This window comes from Haemaphysalis longicornis, unplaced genomic scaffold, assembly GCF_048455015.1.
Source record: "Haemaphysalis longicornis isolate Haplotype H1 unplaced genomic scaffold, Haemaphysalis longicornis Haplotype H1 scaffold_10, whole genome shotgun sequence".
Taxonomy (NCBI): domain Eukaryota; kingdom Metazoa; phylum Arthropoda; class Arachnida; order Ixodida; family Ixodidae; genus Haemaphysalis; species Haemaphysalis longicornis.
In genome coordinates, this window is record NW_027526204.1 from 17,970,965 (window position 1) to 17,986,670 (window position 15,706).

At 46.4% G+C, this 15,706-nt stretch overlaps 1 protein-coding gene across 3 annotated transcripts in view; it reads left to right on the forward strand.

Annotated features, from left to right (window-relative positions):
* The first annotated feature begins 3,815 nt into the window (after positions 1-3,815).
* The window catches only part of LOC144157629 (dermonecrotic toxin SPH-like), a 31,013-nt gene continuing 19,122 nt past the window's right edge, over positions 3,816-15,706 (forward strand). For 2 of the 3 annotated variants that reach the window (XM_077688454.1, XM_077688455.1), the window contains exon 1: positions 3,816-4,029. The gene's annotated coding sequence lies outside the window, so the exon portion shown is untranslated. The remainder of the gene's footprint in view (positions 4,030-15,706) is intronic. The other variant, XM_077688456.1, reaches the window with a different exon arrangement.

Genomic DNA, 15,706 nt, shown 5'->3' on the forward strand with positions numbered 1-15,706 from the left:
CTGGACCAGGGCGTTAGCTCGAATTAACCGTAAGTTCCAATTAATCGAGTTGGAATTAACGAGCTGTTACTGTACAAGAAAGCCCTTTAATTCGAACGCGGGTGGCTTCGGCCCCGGATACTTCGAACTACGCGCACCACCACGCCGGCAACTTGAGACGTTGCCCATGGCCCGAGAAACGCATCCCCAGCCTAAACATCGAGGCTGCGCCGCGTCCGGAAAGGCGAGAAAAACGGAGACAAGCTATATTGGGCAGAAGCAACGTAAAACACGCCTGGCGGACGTTTCCGAAGTTTCTTTGTGTACCACGTCGATACGAGTTCAACGTGTGTGTGTGTGTGGGGAAGGGGAGGGGGGGGGAGGAGGGGGGGGGAGGAGGGGGGGGGGCTGCCAAATGACATTTCGGATGTCAGAAGCATACAACCTGCCAGCGCCCATGACCACGACGAGGGGGCGAACACAGCATGAAGGTGTCCCTTGCTCAAAATTAACGGCCGGATGGAATGCCGCCCGCCTCCTGTTCAAGTTAAAGAAGCTAACGGGAAGGCCTTGGGCTTCATTCGCTTGTTGATAAAAAAATTAGCAGTGGCTTAGCTCGGCAATGCCAGGATATACGTAGCGTGAGCTAAGGTTCGGCTGGTTATTCTTAGCTGCCCTGGTTGTCTATGATTAACTTGATTATCAGGCTTACTGCTGCTTCAATGACACACACGGTATAGGCATATGTGACACATGTGTATTTATGAAGCGGCTCCGGCTCAGCGTCACAAATCGGCCCAGATCTAAGGTGGTTCTACAGGCACACGCCGTTGTTGTCGCGACGAAAGAACCATCGGTTCCACACCCGGCCACCCCTCGCATGATCATCAAGTGGACCGGGTCACCACGTGTGGAACGGAGGTCGGCGAAGACGCTGGGCGCGTGGGGTGTGTGAGAGACGCCGGGCAGCGAGCAATGTTGTGTGCGCCGTGTGACGTCCCTGCTCCTCGCGCATGCGCAGCACTGCTCTCCAGGAGCCTCGCGAGACTGCTCAACCTCGGCCAGTGTTTCTCCTTCAAGGATAAAAGGCTGTCTTCACTCGCGCACGCCTTGAAGCATTCAATTGCTGTCATGGTCTGTTCCTCCCTAATCACATTGTGCGACGTTTGTTCATAAGTTCGTTAGTGCGAATGTTCATTAATTAGAACTGAGCTAAGGTGCCTTTGCAGTTCTAATAAACAAGGTTTTTACTGTGCTATCATGTAGATGGGCTCACTGAAGTATTATAAAACACTTTATCGAAACTGCGGCGCAAGAAAATTAGGAAGAAAGAAGAAAAAACATGTAAGACAACAGTGTGCTCGTACTGTGTTGTACGCGTTTCCCCTTCGGCTGTCCTTGTTTCTAGCGCCAAAGATACTGTCAAGAGTCACGTACCAACGTTCCCGCATCAAGCTTCTGCGACTGTAAACCGTTTAATTTCGATTTCCAACTTCGAGACTTACCAGACAGTCAGAAAAAAAGCTTAAAGTCGTCATGGACGGCTCAACGAAGTGTGGAACGAGATTTCGGCGCCCGGCGAAGCCCTGAACTGTTTGAAATTATTGTGTAGTCCTCCACTACGGCGGACTCAATACCAACGCTGTGAAACCCCAAAATTCACTTTGTTTCCAAAGATCAATAGAAGGCAGGTGTAAATGTTTAGAGCAGAAAGGTATAAACGACGACAAAAAAAAAAAGAGGAAAGAAATTCTCGTTTCAGACATTGTTGCCTGCGTTAAAAAGAAACCGTCAAGCTGTAGTGCAAATTGCCGAATGCATTTGGATTATGGATAAGAAGCCTTATGGATAACTGGTATTATTGCTTCTACAAAATTCAAAATTAGCGGGTTTCACACGTTGAACGTGCGCTGGTGTCATGGTGCGCGCCGTAATGGAGGGCTACAGAATCATTACAGTCATACCTACAGATATCTTTAACGTCCGGCACCGTCTGGCCACACGACCATTTTTGTTTCTCGCGCCATAAAAAAAAAGCGGCCGCCCTAGTCGGGGATGATGACGCCACAGGGCTTTCTCAGAAGCTGAATGCCAACTGAGGCTCCGGGCCAGAGCTCTCACCTTTCGTAGATAATGCGCCAACTGGAACAGCTTATTTAGGAAGCGCACTGGATAAGGAATCCGGTACAGCCAGTGGGCGCGTCCCTTTTGTAGCCGCTTTTTTCTTGTCTTGGTACCCTTTCCTTCCTATGTCACTTTGTGATTCATTCAGCGTCGCCGCAAAGCCACAAGTCATTCTCTTTAGCTTCACCGGCAATCCTTTGGTTTGATTCGCTTCCCTTCCTTGCCGGGGATTTCATATTAGATGGCGTAGTAGGGTTGAGCAGGTGTTGACGCCAGCGTTAGTTCTTGCGGATGAGGCCACTCGATTTACGCACAACGATTTCGCACACGCCAGCTGGGTGCGCACCTTGGCCTGCTTTGCCAAGCACAACTTTGGCGTTGTGTAATTTGAAATTCGGTTCATATTAGGGAACACAGTTTTGCCGCCACATGGTTGGAAACAGCGCGTTAAAACGGGATCACGAAGGAAAGAACCGGAGAGGACGAGCGCTAACTATCAACTGAGATTTATTGAAAAAGAAGAAACATTTATACATAAAAAATTCAAAACTGCGCATGTGCAATGGTGAGAATCACACTCAAACGCTGAAAGAGATAACAGGAACGATTTACCCTTGCTTCGACGTTTGACAACAATCAACGAAAGCCACTTCTTTCTCGTGCAGACATACAGAGGGCTGACTCACACACTTATCACCAAGCGTGGTTATGTTAAATGCCTCTCTAATCCCTCGCTTATGCTGAATGTGATGACGGAATAATACAACTATTTTATCGAAATGGGGCTGACAGGCGCGCGAGGAACAAGAACGGCAATGATCCGACACATGACATGTGGGTGTGCCTTTCAAGCAATTAAAGTGCTCTCTTATACGCACATTTAAGCACCGGCCCGTCTGGCCAACATAAAACAGACCACATGACAAAGGGATTTTGTAAACAACAGCAACACAGTATGGCAAATATTTGTTCTTGTGATTAACCGAGCACTTTTGTATACCGGATTCCTTACCTTGTTTCTTTCTGTCTACTAACGTACATACTTTTTCTAGTTTGTTTGGTGCCGATATGGCTACCTGCACCCCTTATCTAGAAGCAACTTTTTTTAGCCTTAGAAGAACCCAAACATTATGCGAACATACTCGGTTGTTTATGTTAACCGAAATGTATTGGGGAAGGGTTTGGGCCTGAGCTTTGACTGTAATTAGGCCACCGCGTCACTACGCGTCCTAATTCATTACTCTTCAGGTTGAGCTTCCCCGCAAGCTCATTCCCAAATAATGTTCTTCGCACTGCCCGTGGAGTAATTATCATAACCCTCGTCCAAAATATAGTTTATCGACAGTATTGCCTGACTACTGCCGCTGATGTCATCAGTGGCACCCATAGGCGCATTATTAACGATAATCCGTGTTCAATTATTAGATGTTCCAAGTCTTTGTAGGAAGCATAAGCCTGGTGTTGCTTCTTTTCGAACGCAAGGATAGCAACGCCTCCACACTAGCAAATATAACTGTACTCGTGAGCCCTATTTGGTAAGAAGCAAACGAAGCGAAACATTCGGTATTTCATGACGGCCATAACTTCCGGCAAGGCCTTCCAAGCGCTGACGTCGGCGATACGGCTTTAAAATAGCATCGCTTTCAAACCGGACGTGCCTGTTTCCGGTACAAAAAGGCCCTCAAAGGGTTCTGCGAATGCCTGATAATTGTTCAGACTCCGCTGTGGTCATATAAACTAGACAGAGCAATCTGAACCGCACAAGCAGCCACAACTCCCTGCAAAGAAGGCAACGTAAAGCGGATCACTCCGGCGTCGTAAATGAATCCGTTTACTCCAGTTTACGGAGTTCATGTCGTTTGAAGCAGAGGAGAAAAGGACTTTATAGGATTTAAAGCACTGCCTATTCCACTACAATATTTCAAGGTAAGCCAGCCATATGTTACTCTCCGGCATCCCTGTTCGCTTTTTTGACCTCTTGAAGGCCGGACATGGTGAGTTGAAGCCCTTGCAATGTACAAGAAGAGCTTATGAAACCCAACGATTCAAGGCCACAACTGCAAGGGGGTAGGCTGAGTTCCCCAAATTATACCCTGACGGTTCAAGTTCCCGCTGCGCCAGTTCAGGTCGTTACTCTTTAAAAACATGAAAAACATTGTTTACGATACAGTCAGAGTATTTTCGTCTTCAGAACAAACAGGAGAATTTAAAGGCGACATCGTTCACGGGCGAGCAGGCCTTACAAATTGTTTTCATTGATGGGAAAAGTAACAATTCCTCATTTTTGCCGGTTAACATTTACAGCTGTCGCATCCTACATCCGAATTCCCAGAGTGCAAAAAGCGACGTCTTGAGGGCAATGAGTTCGGGATACAAAAGACATAAAAGAAACTAGATGAATCGAAGAATGCCAACTATGGCAGCTTAAAAGAGTTTTAAGCATAGGTACCGCCTACCTGAATCCTGTGTAACATTACGTGTGTTCATTATTGTTATGATATGCTTAGTACCGCGCTTACAACAATGCACCAAACCTCTCAAGTTTTTCGTCTGGCGCAAGCGAAATTAGCCTGGTTACTGCGTACACAAGGGATTCTTCATGATTAGAGTATAGAACACAGGTTCCTCAGTGCCGGTTCCAGGTGGCAGTTCTAGTATAAAGGATGCTTTCTATATGTATAGAACCAGAGAGTCGCGTGATGGTCCGAACTTTCCAAAAAATGTGGAGGCGAATGCCTGTTTGGCCCATCTGGTCAACTTTTCATCGAATCTTCTGGCCGGCCCGTCAACACTACACCAGCCACCGGGAAAGCATCCTCCGAAGCTCATTCCACTGCCTTGGTATTTCCATTTCTAGGGGTGCGTTGTTTCTCCCATTCCCAGAGATTCGTACCGCACTGCTGTTCTCCTCTCCTCGCGCGCAATACCGGGCTCATATCCCCCGGGTGTCGCCCTTCTCTGAAGCGTGATCACTGGCTTATGCTTCCTGGCTTGCGCACTTAAACTGAACCCCGTTCCGATTTTTTTTGCGGGGGGAGGAGGACGCGGCAGGGCGCATCTTGGTGTTATAATTGTGATACGCACGTTCTGAAATGCAATATACTGAGCTTTCACTGAAGATTGAAACATGTCACCTAGCGGTGTTCCTGTAAGTGTGCAGGAACTTGACCCTAGTATTGTTCAACGCACGCGCTCTGTCAAGTGAGGGAAGCTCAGCGGTACTACAAGATGAGCTCTCGGACATTAAGTGGTATATTATAGGGTTAAGCGAAGTTAGAAGAAGAGGAGAAAGGTGCCTGGAGCTCACTAGCGGGCGTATTCTGTGCTACAGTGGACCCCAAGAGAAGGAACAACACGGTGTGGGAGTTTTATTTCACGGAAAAATACCACGAAACCGGCAGCAGTTTTTCAGCATTAGTCAGAGAGTCCCGGCGGTTGTGATCATGTTAAACACGCGATACAGGTTAAAGACAGTCCATACGAATGCGCCAACAACCAGCTATAATGCGGAAGCCGTAGACGTTCAATCCTACGTCCTACGAGGATGTTGAATCAGCAATGAAGAAGGTAACCACAATGTACACGATTGTGATTGCGGGCTTTTACGAAGAGGTGGAGAGAGAGAGAAAAAATATTTGTATTTCTCCGCTGATGTGCGGGCCTCGCTCCATAGAAGGCGTCCCTAGTCCGGGATGCCTTGACTTCGGCTGGCCGTCCGTGCTCGGGTCACCAACTTAAGCTGGATATCCGGGTCCGGGCTGGCCAGGGAAGCCCTCCACTGCTCCAAGGTTGGGTTGTAAAGGGGGGGCAAGTCTGGAGTTCGTTGGCACTCCCATATGATGTGGTAGAGGGTGCCAGGCTGGGGACAGTAAGCGCAGAGGGAAGGTTGTTGGGTGGGGAAGATGAGGTGGAGGCGAGTGGGATGTTGGTAGGTATTTGTTTGGAGACGCCGCCAAGTTGAAGCTTCTTCTCTGGAGAGGCGCCAGTGTGGTGGTGGGAGGCTGCGGCGAGTTTGCTTGTAATGTGAAAGAATCTCTGTGTAGCCGCTCAGTGGGTGGGGTTTATCTTGAGGGGCTAGATATTGGCCACCGTCGGCAATGGCTCGGTGTACCAAATCGTGAGCCGTGGAATGAGCCGCTTCATTGCCGGTGATAACGGCGTGTCCAGGAGCCCAGACGATGCATGAGCAAATGGGAGAAAGGTCAGTGGGAAATGTCATAATAGCCAATCGCAAGAGTCGAGGTGATACGCTGGTAGGATTTGCAGAGACATATAACATTAGGCTGATGAACAAAGTCTTCTACAAACAAAGGAATAGGAAAGGGATATAGAGAAGACCCAATGGTACAACCAAAAACAAAATTGACATCATTCCAAGAAACAGCCCAGTTATCGTGCACGACGTAGAGGGGCCAAATAAGTTTCGCGGGTAGCGATCACAATCTGGTTAGATTCAAGCTAACGCTAAATCTCAGAAAAGAAGGAAGGAAACTTGTGAATACAAAGAAACCCCGCATGGAGTAAGTCAGCGCCAGATCTCAGGAGTTTAAAATAACTCTACAAAACAAATTCGCGCCTTTGAACGAGCTGAACGAGGTCAGTGTAGACTGGGTAAATGAGAACCTAACATCGGCACTATGCGAATCAGCAGAAGCTGTGGTAAAAGCAACATGGAGGGAACGAACTGGAAAAACTAAGAAAACTAAGAAACTATTTGCCAAACATAAGAATATGAAAGCGTCAGGTACGGTGGACCGGAATGAATCAGCCGAACTGTCAAAGATGATTAACAGAAATAAAACAATAGACAATCGTGCATGTACCATGCCAGTGATTAAAGAAACGCTGCAAATACGGGGCAGATAGAAAGCAACTGAGAGAAAGCTGGCCATCGGCAAAGACAGAATACACGGACTCAGAGATGAGCAGGGAAACATTAGGCACAACTTGGACGACAATAATTAAGGCAGGAGAACGATTCTACACCAGGCTGTATGCGAGTGGCGTGGTGATAGAAAATAACCAGAGCAAGAAAGACGAGGATGAAGAAGGTAACAGACACAGCGTGGCGCTGTGTCTGTTACCTTCCTCGTCCTCGTCTTTCTTGCGCTGGTTATTTTCTATTACCATGAACCAATACCAACTCGCCCAGCTTGCCATATTGATGCGAGTGGCGTTAGACAAGGGAAACTACTGAGAACACAATCGCAACTTGCGATGTCCTAGTAGTAACTTAAGAGGAAGTTCGGAAGGCTCACAAGGGCATAAAAATAGACAAAGCTGCAGGTGACGACGGCATAACCACAGATATTTTGAAGGGGGGAGGGGATATTTTACTCGAAAAGCTTGCTGTGCCGTCTCCTGAAGGCTTGAAGGCTGAAAAAGTGCCCATGGCCCAGAAAAACGCCCACATTATTTTGATTCATAAAAAGGGAGTTCCCAAGGACTTCGAATTACAGACCCATCAGCCTACTCTCAGATGTTTACAAGTTGTATACCAAAGTTACAGTTAGCCGCACAGGTGACAGCCTGGATTCCCATCAGCCCAGAGAGCTGGCTGGGTTTAGGAAAGGGCACTGAACCATGGATCACATCGATGTCGTCAATCAAGTGATAGCAAAATCAGCAGAGTGCACCAAACCCCGCCATATTAGAGAGAGGAGTTTTATTGAAATGAAAAAACACAGAAAGGTCGGCCTGATGATAGTATATCTGGCCAGATATTCTGTGTGTGGGATGGGAAGGGGGAGGAAAAAGCGTGGATAGAGGACGAGAGAGATGAAGATGGCGGAGAAATAATTAAATGGCTATGCATAGAAGACGCCTATACCGATACTGTGCATGTGTTAAATTTAAGCCGGTCGGGCCTCAACTACAATATTTCTGAGAGGCCGCTGCTGCGCAGAAATGTCAGCACAGCTTTAAATGCCTTGTGGGAACGCTTCGCGTCTTGCCAAGGTACCAGCAGCACTTCCTCCGGCACCACACGACAGTCCAAACGGGCCAATGTTCTCGCTAATTGTTCTCGAGGATGCGCATAGCGTGGACAGTGGCAGAGAACATGTGAGATAGTCTCTCGTACATGGCATGCCTCACAGTCAGGGTCACTCGTAAAGCCAATGAGGTGCTTTTAGCGACGGGTAAAGGCTACACCAAGCCGTAGTCGGTGAAACAGCGTGGCGTAGTTTCGCTGAATACCAGGAGGTAACCGAAACTTGCAGTCGGGGTCTAGGCGGTGTAGTCTTCTATGACGATTGTCAGGGTGGGGCCAGTGACTCGCCGAGGCGTGGCGAGAATGGTAGACAGAAGGGCGGTCGTGTCCGTCCTTGCGAAGGGCAGACGTACAACATCTGCATTTGCAGAAATCGTCTTTGCCTCCTGGTCAGCCCAGTCGTTACACATACATAGATAACGAGATAGCGTTTTATTCCGCATTCACCGCAACCGTTTTAAAAACAATGAAAGACCAGGAAAGAGAGAAAACCTACATAAGACTTCCGGAAGACATATATAAGGAATTCAAGGGACAGGATAGCCCTCCACAAGCAAAGCGATAAATTCCTGATCTGAGCGGCAGTAAGCCAGGGAGGTACCATCTCTCCTAAAGTATTCACAGAATGTCCGGAGGGGTTGTTTAGACAGCTTGACCGGGAGAACATAGGATTAAGGACAACCGGAGAAAACTTGAGCCATTGGAGGTTTGCGGACAACATAGTCTTTCTGAATGAGGCTGCGGAACACCTGCAAACAATGCTTGAGGAGCTTCGACCAGAAAGCACGGCCATGGGGTGAAAACAAATATGAATAAATCTAAACAATTGAGGAATAAGCATCCCAAGCGCGTCTTCTTCAGCTTAGAAAACTAAATGCTTGAAATAAGAGAATATAACTACCTGCTGTCCCTAACCACGAGAGAGAACTCCGGCGCAGAATAGATACGGGCCGGGGAGCACTCGACAAGCACTCCCTAATAATTAAGTAAGCTGCGTCTGTCACTGAAAAGAAATATCTACAACCAATATATACGGCCGGTGATGACATACCTAGCTGAAACTCGGAGCTTTACTGAGCAACCACACAGCAAAAGTATGTCGGCTCAATGGCCCATGGAACAAATAATGCTAGGAATAACATCCAGGGACAAGAAACGAGATACGTGTATGAGAGAATAAACTAGAGTAAAGCATGTCACAGTTGATTTCAAATAAAGAATAAGAAATGGACTTGGGCTGGCCAAGTAGTGAGGCGCAGCTGCTACCACCAGTGGACAATGAGGGTAAGAGAGTGTATACCAAGAGACGGGTATAGATGGGCAAGGTCATTAACCTGGTGGAGGGATGAAATAGGGAAAACTGTGGACTCGAGCCCCGCAGGACAGGAACGGTTGGAAGTCAATGGCAGGATGATGATGATGATGATTAAGATGTAAGGGTACAGAAGCAAATTTTAGCAAGGTGACGTCGGCAAGATTATTGCAATTGTTTCAGTTTGTTTCTAATGTTTTGAGGTAATATTCAGCTGAGGTAACCGGCAGCAAAACCAGCTCTCGGGCGGAGACGTGTGAAGGGACGCGTGCGTTTCCGCTCATGCGTTCGACCCTTAAGGTTTCAGGTTTCAGGTTTCAGGTTTTATTGAAAAATATTTGCATGCAGGAGAAGAACAATGGCAATTATTATTACAGAAGGAGGTCCCAGAGTTTACACTGTCGAGGGGACCTCCTGTGCTGAGTACAAAACAAAAGCACACACAGGCAGGTAGAGCGTTACAGAGATCAGTGAAGCGATATTTGGCAAAGAACAAACAAACATCAATAGAACATAATTAAACAGATATATTCAAAAAACGGGTTAGATGTAATAAATTAAGGTATTGGTCACTGATTACCGGCAAACGGTTGACCACAAGTGATTTTTTAAGCAGTTATGAAATAAGCGTTCAGAGTTGATGAATTTGATGTCTGTGGGCAATGAATTCCAAAGAATTATTCCTGAAAAGAGGACTGTTTGTTTCCCATAATTAGTGCGCACTTTTGGTAGTAGCATATTCTTTTGTTCCGCGAATCTGGTAATATTGGGGTTTAGTTATTGTGGGGCAGAAATATTATTAACGGCAGTACCTTTATTTCGAATTCGATGAATTAGAAGGCCGAGCTTTAACTGTAGTGAGTATATGAGCGGAAGAATGTTCAGATTCCGGTAGATTAGGAGGGCAGATGTCTGGACAGGATTGAATGTAATCAGGCGTACTGCTTGGTTTTGCAAGTGTTCAAGGTGAGACATGTGAGTTTCGTACGTGTTTCCCCAGGAAGATAGGCAGTATGTGAGGTGGCTGTGTATGAAAGCTTAATACAGTGACAGAATAACATGCTGCTGGAAATAATGGCGAGATTTGATTAATACACGTATACCAAAACCAATTTTTTTAACAAGGGACATGGCATGTTTGTTAATCTAGTTCAATGGCCCATGTGATAAAGAAAAAACTGAACACGTGTTGAAGAAGTCATTAGCAAAGGTTGAAAAAGGCTGCAATGTGGGCGGTTCATTTTCCCAAGATATGTTTGGAATGTTAAAGTCACCAAGTAGGAACAACGGAATATTAGTATGACGCGTGCAAACCAGGTTGATAACATCGTGTAGCTCATTTATAAATGTAGGAGTATTATGGGGTGGACGGTAGCAAACACCGATGATAAGCTTTTGGGAAGTTAGTTCGATGATAGCCGAAATTATTTCTAGGTTTCTTTGCACATGAATACATTGTGATGGAATGTTTTTATTTCATGATCTGCGTTTTCGTTGTGACCGCAGATAATTCATGATCTGAAATGTGCGGCCGTAGCCACCTCTCAGTTAATACTAAAAAGGCTGTTTTAATTGTCTCAACTGCCGATGTTACTGAGTCACGCTTGTTGAGGATACTACGAATGTTAGTGAAAAGAACTGATACACGCGACAGGTCCTGACCACTTCCCCTCACGCGCCCCTACGAGGACGTAGTAGCGCGCGGGTTCAAGCGACGCTGATCGTTAGTGATTGAGGGTCGTCGTACGTCTTCGGATATTTCATTAGTAGCCTTATTGTAGATGTAGTGCGTCTTGTTAATAACGAGTGTTTTGTATCGAAGGTGAAAGAGTGGTTCGCCAGGTTGATTTTTCGCAAACGCAGTTAGTTTGTTACGAATTTCCCGCGTTGCAGGGCAGAAATCTTCGGACACCGTTATGTCATTTTCTTTAAGTTTCTTGCGTGCAGAAAGTGCTTGGTCTTTTGTTTTAAAGCTTGCGAATTTAACAATTATTGGACGGGATTTAGTAGAAAAAAACGACCCTAAACGATGAGCGCGTTCGAACGCGTCGTCCGGAAAAGTGGGGAGAACGTTAGTTAGGACCCCTTCACGAGCGATTCAGATTCCTCCCAAGTCTCGCGGGGAGAGTCCTGGAATCCATAAAAGATCCGGTTATTTCGACGAGATCTATCCTCAAGATCGTCCACACGCGACTGCAAGGAATCATGATTAGTGACTACTGTCGCTATATCCTCGTCGATACGCTCGAGCACTTCAGTTTTCTCTTCTACTGTCAAGAGACGCGTTTGGATGTTTTCTATGCTGGCTTCAATTTTCTTTTGTCCTGCTTGGAGTGATTTAAGGCCAGCCTCCAAATCAGCCTGACACTTAGCCGCATGTATGGAACGGGACTGCAGATCCTTAAGTAGGTGAAACACGACGTTCATCTGCTCAGCGGGGTCATCGGGCAAACTTTCAAGTGCAATAATTTCGGCAGAGCGAGTCTTTGGGGGACCGGGATTGGTTTCCACATCGCCCGAGCATAGTAGCAAAAACGACATTGAGAAACAGTCGGCGATAATGTCACACAACACCCCGGGGCACGGTTATCTAGAATGATGCTCGGAACTAAAAAGGTTTGCTTATGATGGGTATGAAAAACCATGAAGCATGTTTTTGTGGCGTTTATGTGCAGCGCATTATCCTTACACCATGACACAATGTTCACCAGGTCGTCGTTAAAGGGACACTGAAGTGAATTTGTCAAGCTCCCGTTTTTGCTTGCACTGCGTAGACTGGCTCAAATTAGCACACTTTTCATCGTTTATCCGGTTGACAAATCGGTAATTATTTTACAAAGCGCGAAAGAAGAAAAACTACCATGCGCGGTTTGCGGCGGCCGCACCAACTAAGGCTGTGACGTTGAGAGGAGGGGCGCCGTGATTGGACGATGCCCAAGGTTAGCAATCACACAAGTTTCGGTTTCGGTTTCGGTTCTGTAAAACATAACCAATGGCTTTGTTGGGTGGGCATTCTCAATATCTCAGTAATCATCGTACCGCGCTTCTGCCATGTTGTCGGCTGTAAAATGCACAAGATAAGCCTCCCAGGACGGCTTGTAGTCGTAGCATTCACTAGCCGAGACCTACGCAGTGCATGAACGCCCTCCGCGTACCCGCAGACGCCCAAATGTCATGCGCTTTTCCCCCATATTTGGAGCTTGCCTCCCTCATGCCTGTATCGTAAAAAGCGTGTTCGCACCAGGCCAAGGGTCTCTTCATTCTGGCCTGTGCCCACTGCCTGCAAGCAGTCGGTGCTTATGGCAACAGCACGCCAACGAGAACTCGCTAGCGCGCCAGTGCCAGCCTGCGCGCGTTTTGTGAACTAGTTCGTGTAGCCATGAACGTTGCGGCCCCAAAAAAGGTGAACTCAATATAGAAAACATCGGCGGAAAACACAAAAGTTAACTTACAAAAAAAAAAAAAGCACGTACCCACGGGGATTCGAACTCGTGACTCGCAAAACATTTACGGTGAATTCCTAGCGCCCCTGACTGCTAGGCTACGGAGCGGGACGCGAATGCCTTGCTAATATAGGATATATATTGTAGAACCGGTTTACACTTTTATTTAGTTTTGGCATTTCAAGCCGCTTAGGTGACTATTTGTTGTACTGCGATCGTGCAGTAAGCGTCGCGCTTGTTTCCACAGTAGCTCACGTCTAGCAATTGCATTTCGTAGACGGAAAAGCGTTCGCAGATGCGTAGTCGTGCTGCTGACCGCTGTGCTTGTTCGCCCAGCGCAAAAAAGTGCTTTCCGCGCCCTAGTTTTACGCCGTACGGTAAAAATATCAGTTGCTTTTATTTGCTTAGTACCTATATTGACTTCGCGGACTCTTCTCCCGCCTTCAAGAGGCCTTATATTTTCCTACTGGCGTACCAGTCAGCGAAGCGTCGCATGTGCAGCGCTTGTGTGAAGCGACCTTGACTTGGAGCTAGATACAGTGTACAAACAAACCAAGTAAAGAAAGGCACATTCTTCCATTCACAAACGTGTCCTGGCTTCGTTTCAACTAAGCGAACGAATTGCGACCAAGCAATTTTTTTTAACCTCCTTGATTGCGACGACCCGCCGGCGGCCGGCGGACGAAACGCTGGGCCGACTGACTCTGTCGGCCGGGGAGCCGTGCAGTAGCGCAGCCGTGGCGCAGCCAATTGCCAGCTCATCCCCTCCTGACGTCACACGAAAACGCCACAGAAAATGGGCGAGCGTAAAGAGAGGAGGACAGCGTTTTCGAATTAGGTTTTCTACTAAATAAAATCGCGTAAACGCGCCTAGAGTGGTGGAAACATGGCCTGGGGACTCCGGACTACAATTTGCGCTAGTAATCCCGCTATGTTTACATATCACTTCAGTGTCCCTTTAAGTCGCGTCGTTAAGTTGTTAAGATTCTTATCACCGGCAAAAATAGTCGTGTCATCAGCGTAAAGAATGCAATCAGAACTGTTAAGGCAACTAGGTAAGTCATTAATATACAAAAGAAAAAGAAGCGGCCCTAAAATGGATCCCTGCGGAACACCTTGATTAATAAACACCTTGATTGGCTGCGATACGGCATCGGCAAATTGAACAACCTGTGTGCGGTCACACAGATAACTTTTTAGAAGGGTTATTGCCGGTCCACATATACCATATGAGTTTAATTTTGAAAAAAGTATACTGTGGTTAATTGTATCAAATGCCTTAGTAAAATCGATAAATATTGCCGCAGCCCACCAACCGTTGTCAATAAACGTTTTAATCTGGTTGTTACCATTTTTAATAATTTGATTTTGACAATAGTCCCGTTTTGCGGCTTTTGGAACTTTAGATAACGTTTGGGAGTAATTTTTGAACCGCTTCTGTAAAGCTAGATTAAATTGGCGCTTTTTAAGTTTTTTATGTAGGTTTTCCTTTTTACGAATACACCGTAGTAGATTGTTTGTGATCCACGGGTTTCTCGGTGCAGAGTAGCGTTTGTATATCACAGAAAATGATGAGCATAAATTAACTGTTTCCGTTAATTTAGTAGAAAAATTGCTGAAAGCGGCTTCAACATTCGGTTCCTGGAGTATAACGCTCCGGTCAGTGTTTGAAATTAACTGTTGAAACAATTTGGTGTCGAAGAAAGACCTTGTTAGAGTTTTTCCCTTGCATTGGTTATGAGTTTCGACCAACAAGAAAATGGGGTAATGGTCCGTAATATCAAAGTTAACGATGCCCGCAATCTGAGACGAGATGACGTTCGTTAGGACATGATCAATGAGAGTGCCATGGCGGGGTGAAGTGCAGCGTGTAGGCGATTGTAACAATGATTCCAAACCACGACCAACAAAACAGTTTACGCATTCTGCGCAGCAGCTGCTAGTGATATCTGTAATGTCAATGTTTATATCACCAACTATGATTATATTTTTGTTTTCGTGATTCAGGCGGCTCAAAATGATTTCCAGTTCTGCGCAGAAATTCACGTACGATGACGAAGGTGAGCGATAAATGGAGGCAATTATGGTGTTTTTGTTAGACGGGAAAGAAGCGCGGTCAAATTCAAGCCACACGGACTCTACTTTATCAAGGTTAAATTTTATGTCAGAGCGGCGTCTGTATGAAAGCTGATTCGAGATGAATATGGCTGAACCACCGTGGCGATCACTTCTTCGGTGGGCGTATTCCGCTTCATAACCCTGTATGGCAAACAGCCTATCGTCATCGTATGACAACCATGTCTCCGAAAGGCATATAATCGAAAAATTATGATCAAGGAGTGTTAGAAAGTCTATTACGTCATCCTTATGTTTGGGTAAACTACGTGCGTTAAAATGAATTACAGATTTGTGCGACGAAGACGACTTTCTGAGTAGTTCTTTTAGTTTATCTACGCTGTAGTACATGCTAAACTGGTTATCTGATAGGTGATTGTTCATGTGAAGACGGAAAGATCACTGACCCCCGAAATGCGGTGCACACGACTGTCTTTGCACTTGCGGGCTAGAATCCTTCCGTTTGCGGTCCAAAGGAATTCCCACTGTTTCTCTCGTTTCAGTGCAAGTGCTTGCGCAAAGAGCCGCTTGTTTTCGGGGGTCAAGTGATCGTTGATGTAGATGGGCTTTAGGTTGTCGTTTACCGTTGTGAAAACGATAGTTCCGTCAGTCGTGAAGGTTACAGAAACGAGCGTCCTGGAACAGGTAACCAACTTGAGTAGAGGGTATCACTTCTCAAATAAAACTAATAAAGAAAAAAGAAAGGGACTTGGGCAGACCATGTATTGAGACGCAACGACG